Source organism: Lactuca virosa, chromosome 8 (genome assembly GCF_052849685.1).
Source record: "Lactuca virosa cultivar CGN04683 chromosome 8, Lactuca_virosa_CGN04683_v6, whole genome shotgun sequence".
Classification (NCBI taxonomy): Eukaryota; Viridiplantae; Streptophyta; class Magnoliopsida; order Asterales; family Asteraceae; genus Lactuca; species Lactuca virosa.
In genome coordinates this window covers 214282229-214287947 of record NC_136433.1, presented here as the reverse complement: position 1 = coordinate 214287947, position 5719 = coordinate 214282229, and positions in this window count along the sequence as shown.

Sequence of the window (5719 nt, the reverse complement as noted above, 5' to 3'; positions counted from 1 at the left end):
ACTTGTTGCTGTAATCTTCTTTCAATTTCCTGAAGTCCTTAGTTTTGGCTTCTAATTTTTCTTTTAAAGGTTTTTGTTCTTTCCTAATAGTGTACCTTTCATATTTTAGATCCTTATTTTCTCTCTTAATCAACTCGATTTGATCACGCAAAAATTTGACAGTTTTAATGCAAGATTGAGAACAACCATTTTCACTAACCGAAATGTTTGAGGAACTCATTGTTTTAAAAATATTCCCTTTGACTAAAAACTCAAAAGTTAACCTTAAAAGTCAAATTTAAAAAGTCAAACTTAAAAGTCAAACTTAAAAAGTCAAACTTAAAAGTCAAACCGAAAAGCTAAAATTGAAAATTTAAAGGTTAAACGAAAAAGTCAAAGTTTAAAGTCAAATGTCAAATTTTAAAAGGCAAAGTCAACATTTTAAGTCAAAAGTCAAAATTAAAAATTTAAAAATTAAAAGCTAAAATTTTGGAAGAAAACAAAATTTAAAATTAAAAGAAATTTGAATTTTGGGCTAAAAATGTCAAATTGGCGAAATTAGGTGCGAATGCGAGTGTATTTGAATTAAAATCGGAAGGGATGAACCAAGATGTAGCCTAGAAGAGTTGCTAACACGCATGGATTAGTAGGGAGGAGACCTAGGTTCGATCCCCGGCACCCCCAATGCGCTTCCCTTTTTATTGGACGCTGCTGATGCGAGGACGACTGCTGCGAACTTCGGACAATCTGATCGAAGTCTCGCACACGCTGCAGACCGAGACGGAGACCGACGCTGGCCGTAAACGAAGCTGGCCGTGAACGCGAGGGCCGTGAACTCCGAAGCCGTACACGTGCGAAGATCGGCCGTGAACCTCGGACCGTAAACCCTCTGACCGCAAACTCCTCGGACAGTAAACTTCGGCCGCAAACTCTTCGAAAACTGTAGCTGCTGGCCGTACACATCGCCACCCCCTCGCTGGTTACGATCAAAAACAGCGTTTTTCACACTCTTTGCTCCAAAACTCGATCAAAAACTCGTTTTTATCAAAAACACGAAGAACAAACCCCGCTTATTTTGCCAAGATCTATCCAAAAACGCAGAAATCCTTCAAAAATAAGATCAAATAAGCTCCAGATCTGACAAAAATAGACTGATACAAACCAAGCTCTGATACCACTTGTAAGTCCCCAACTTGCTTGAGTATCAATCAGATCCGTTTGATGGTGCGGAATCCCAATCAAACGGATGATACCAGATCAATAGAAGAAGAAGGAGAAGAAGAAGATGATGAATCTTGTATGAATTGATATGAATTAAGATCCAGATACAAGATTCACACACACTAACACACACTAAAGCTCCTCTCTTCTCTCTCACTTTCTCTCTCTAGAACACCTTGGGTTTCACACACTTAAGCTCTCCACCCCTACAATTATGCACTCCTCACCCTATATATAGTAGACATGGGCCGTTAATGGGTTTACAGTCGTAAACCTGTTGACGGCCGTAAACACAACCGTAAACACGTATACGACCGTAAACACCAAGCTGTTTACGGTCCAAGACACAAAAACACATTTTCCTATAAAAGTAAAGTATTAACCATAATTTTGACCCAACAATCTCCCCCCTTGGTTTATAGCTTTCTTTTCTAATTGACCCAACAAACTCCCCCTAAAAAGTAGCTGGCTTTTCTTGTTAATCTTCATTGGGAGCTTGGCTTCAGCATTAATCTTCAAATTTTTCACAACTTCAAGATGAACTTGATGAATCTTCAATGAATGACTTCATCTTGAGAAGTTGGGCTTTTCTTCAAGATTTGGATTTGAACGTACATTGGGTAAGGAGGCTTCTTGATAAGATTCTTGAAAGATAGCGCTTTCAGCTTGAGAATCTTCAGAGAGAATATCAGAGAGAATTAGTCTTCAGGATCACTTCAGCAGGTTCAAGAATAACAGCAAATTGATTGAGGAGGCTTCAATGCAATCTGTCACATAATCTTCAAGTCAACTTCACCTTGCTTCTAGGGTTGAAAGATTGAATGTTGGAAGAATAATCTTCATTTCTTGCTCCTTCGAATGAGAATTCTTCGATGATCACGGATGAAGCCTTGGCTTGGAAATTTTCGATTCAGTCTCCATGAGTCTCATCTACATCTGAATTCACTTTTCAAGATAAAACAAAACTAAAAGAAAATTTAGCACACAATATTTTTGGATTTTTCATATTTTCTGAAAACAAAATAAAACAGAAACAAATTTTTTTTGGATTTTTGATTTTCTTGAACAAGAAGTTAAAAACAGAAATAACACTATTTTTGGATTTTTAATTTTCTGATTTTTGTTTGATTTTTGAATTTTTTTTAATTGTCCCCCTAAATTTGTGCATAGTGGAGACGTCAATACATGTCTCTATTCTTGCTTTATCTCTCAAATAGAGCCAAAGAACGTTGAAATGGCTTTGAATGAGCCCAACTGGGTAGATGCTATGCATGAAGAGCTAAACCAATTTGAAAAACTTGGGGTTTGGAAGCTGGTTGAACTTCCTAAAGGCAAAAAGTCTCTTGACACTCGTTGGGTATACCGCAATAAGCAAGATGATTCCAGAGTCATAGTGCGTAATAAAGCAAGATTGGTGGTTCGTGGGTTTAGACAAATTGAGGGTCTTGACTACACTGATGTTTATGCTCCGGTGGCTCGCTTGGAGGCTATCTGTATCTTCCTTGCATACGCTTCTTACATGAACTTCACTGTTTATCAGATGGATGTCAAGACAGCTTTCTTGTATGGCAAAGTGAAGGAAGAAATCTACGTTGATCAACCCCCTGGGTTTGTTAACTCAAAGCTTCCCAATCATGTCTACAAGTTGGACAAGGCGTTGTATGGGTTACATCAAGCTCCTCGAGCGTGGTATGCAACTCTAACAAAGCACTTGCTCGAACATGGATATTCTCGCGGTACTATCGATCAAACTTTGTTCATCAAGCATGTGGGTAATGATCAGATTCTAGTCCAGATCTACGTTGACGACATTATCTTCGGGTCTACAAGTCCACAGCTTTGCAAAGAGTTCGAAGGCATGATGAAAAAGAGGTTCGAGATGAGCTCTTTAGGTGAAATTACCATGTTTTTGGGGCTTCAAGTCCAACAAAGATCAACCGGAATCCTGATTCATCAAGCAAAATATGTGGTCGATATACTTGAGAAGTCCAGGTTTCAAGACGCAAAACCTGCCTTGATGCCAATGGCCGAGAGACCCCTACTGACTCCAGATACTGATGGCGAATCCGTAGATCAAACTCATTATAGATCAATGATCGGTTCGTTGATGTATCTAACTGCAAGCCGACCAGACATCATGTTTGCAGTTTGTCAATGCGCACGTTATCAGGCTAATCCTAAACTTTCACATCTTATTGCTGTCAAAATAATTTTTCGGTACCTCAAAGCCACCCCAAAATTGGGTCTTTGGTATCCGAAAAATTCTGAATTTGATTTATATGCATTTGCTGACAGTAATTATGGAGGCTGTGAGCTTGACAGGAAATCTACATCAGGAGGGTGTCAGTTCCTTGGAGACAGGCTGGTGTCGTGGCAGTGCAAGAAACAGCACACCGTCTCAACCTCAACAGCAGAAGCGGAATATGTTGCTGCCTCTGCCTGTTGTCCTCAAGTTATATGGATCCAACATCAGTTGTTGGATTACAGTTTGAACTATCTAGAAACCCCTATATTTTGTGATAATGAGGCTGCAATTCAGATTGCTAAAAATCCTGTCCAACACTCGAAAACCAAGCACATTGACATCAAAATTCATTTCATCAGAGATTGTTATGAGCGTTCGCTCATTCAGCTGGAACAGCTTCCCACTGCTAATAATGTGGCGGATCTGTTCACAAAGCCGTTCAACAAAGCTCGATTCGATGTGCTTGTGAGCTTTTTGAAAATGCTTCGTTTTGAGGACTAATTTTTTTAGGTTAGTTTATATTTGCACATTTTTATTTCATTCTCACCCATGCACAAATTTAGGGGGAGAAATAATCAAAAACCAAACAAAAAAAAATTAAAAACTTAAAAAAAATCCAGAAATAGTGTTATTTCTGTTTTATTTTTTTTCAGAAAATTTTTCCAAAAATCCAAAAACATTAAAAATCAGAAAATCCAAAAATATATTGTTAATGGAATGTGTTTGCAGGTGATGTGTTGGGAAGTGATATAATCAAGTGATAACGGACAGCCTAAATCTGTGTAAGATACCAAAGTCGAATTGTCTGTGCTATGTGTGCGATGCACAGGTAGGCACGAAGGGTTTTTAAATGGACTTGACTAGGATCAGATGAACTTTAGGAGTTTTAAGACTTGACAAATCTTAACCTAGATAGTCCTATTTAGTCTGAGAATACGACGCTTGGGTAGGTTGAGCAGAGAGATATACATGGGAATCTGCGAATACATTAAATGATATGTATCTGGAACTGTGGATTAACTTTTCCTCGATGTGCGGACTGTCCTTAATTCCTGTATTGACAGGGCGACTGGGGAATTCCGATAAATTAGGTTTGTAGAAAGTTATTTTCTTTCTTTCTTACTGTCAGTCATATGTTACCTCCTCTGTGTGATCGAAAGATCCGACCTGGACTGTAACATATGCAATTCTGTCTCTCTGCATCTTCTTCTATGCTATTCTTTCTACCTGTTAGCCACATGCTGTCTCCTTTGCGTGATTAACAATCTGACGTGGTACACAAAATATGCAACATTCTACTTCTCAATCCATCTAAACTCTAGTTAGTAATATGTTTCACTCTCTGCGTGATTGGAAGAGATCTGACCTGAGTGTACAACATATGCATTCTAAATCTGACTTCTTCCTTAATAATTGTCTGCTCATCTGAAGTAAGGAGTATTCTGGAAGTCCTTGATTATTGGGGCATATCAGGAAGCGGGAAACACGTTCTAGTACAACTAAAATTGAACACTTATAGGTTGTCTGTAGATCTCGCTGCTCAATTTAGGTGGACAACAATACTCTTGGTCGTCGTCAGCTGAATGGTCTTTTAGGAAATTTATCTAAGTTCATAGGATCTAATGTCTTGTCACTTATAGTTTATCCTTAAATTTGTCACAACCTTTCGTGTTTAAGTGGACCACAATACCGGCGATCGACCAGACATAGACATGAAGGTAGTAGTACCAACAAGCGGAGTAAGACTGTCTAAAAAACATTGATCCCAATATCACAAAATCTTATCAGCGTTTGATAAAGTGAAAGTAGTTTAAAATTTCTGTTATTTTTAAATTTCTGCATTTTATTTTTTATTTTTTATTTTTACATAAAAATTTTAGTTTAGTTTTAGGAATTAGTTTTATTTTTTATTTAATTTTTATTGTTATTTTTGTCCTCAAAATGTTTTATTTTTTTATAAAGTTTTTTGGGTATTGGACTTTATCATAGTGGATTGCGGCCCATAAAATTTTTGTTCCAGGTATATAAAGGAATGGAGTCAGCCGAAAACCCTCTATTCCTCATTTTCTTTCCTGGCCGCAAACTCTCCCGTTTCTCTCTCTCTCTCTCTAAAATTTTTTCGTGAGTTTTGGTGAAATTGATCCGATAACTTCAACGGTATGCCATTTCCGACCACAGATATGCAAATCTCGCATCAAACCGACATGATTTCAAGCTTTAATCGAAGAAAAACTAACTGTCGGCGTTTACGGCCAATGGCACTTTACGGCCAAT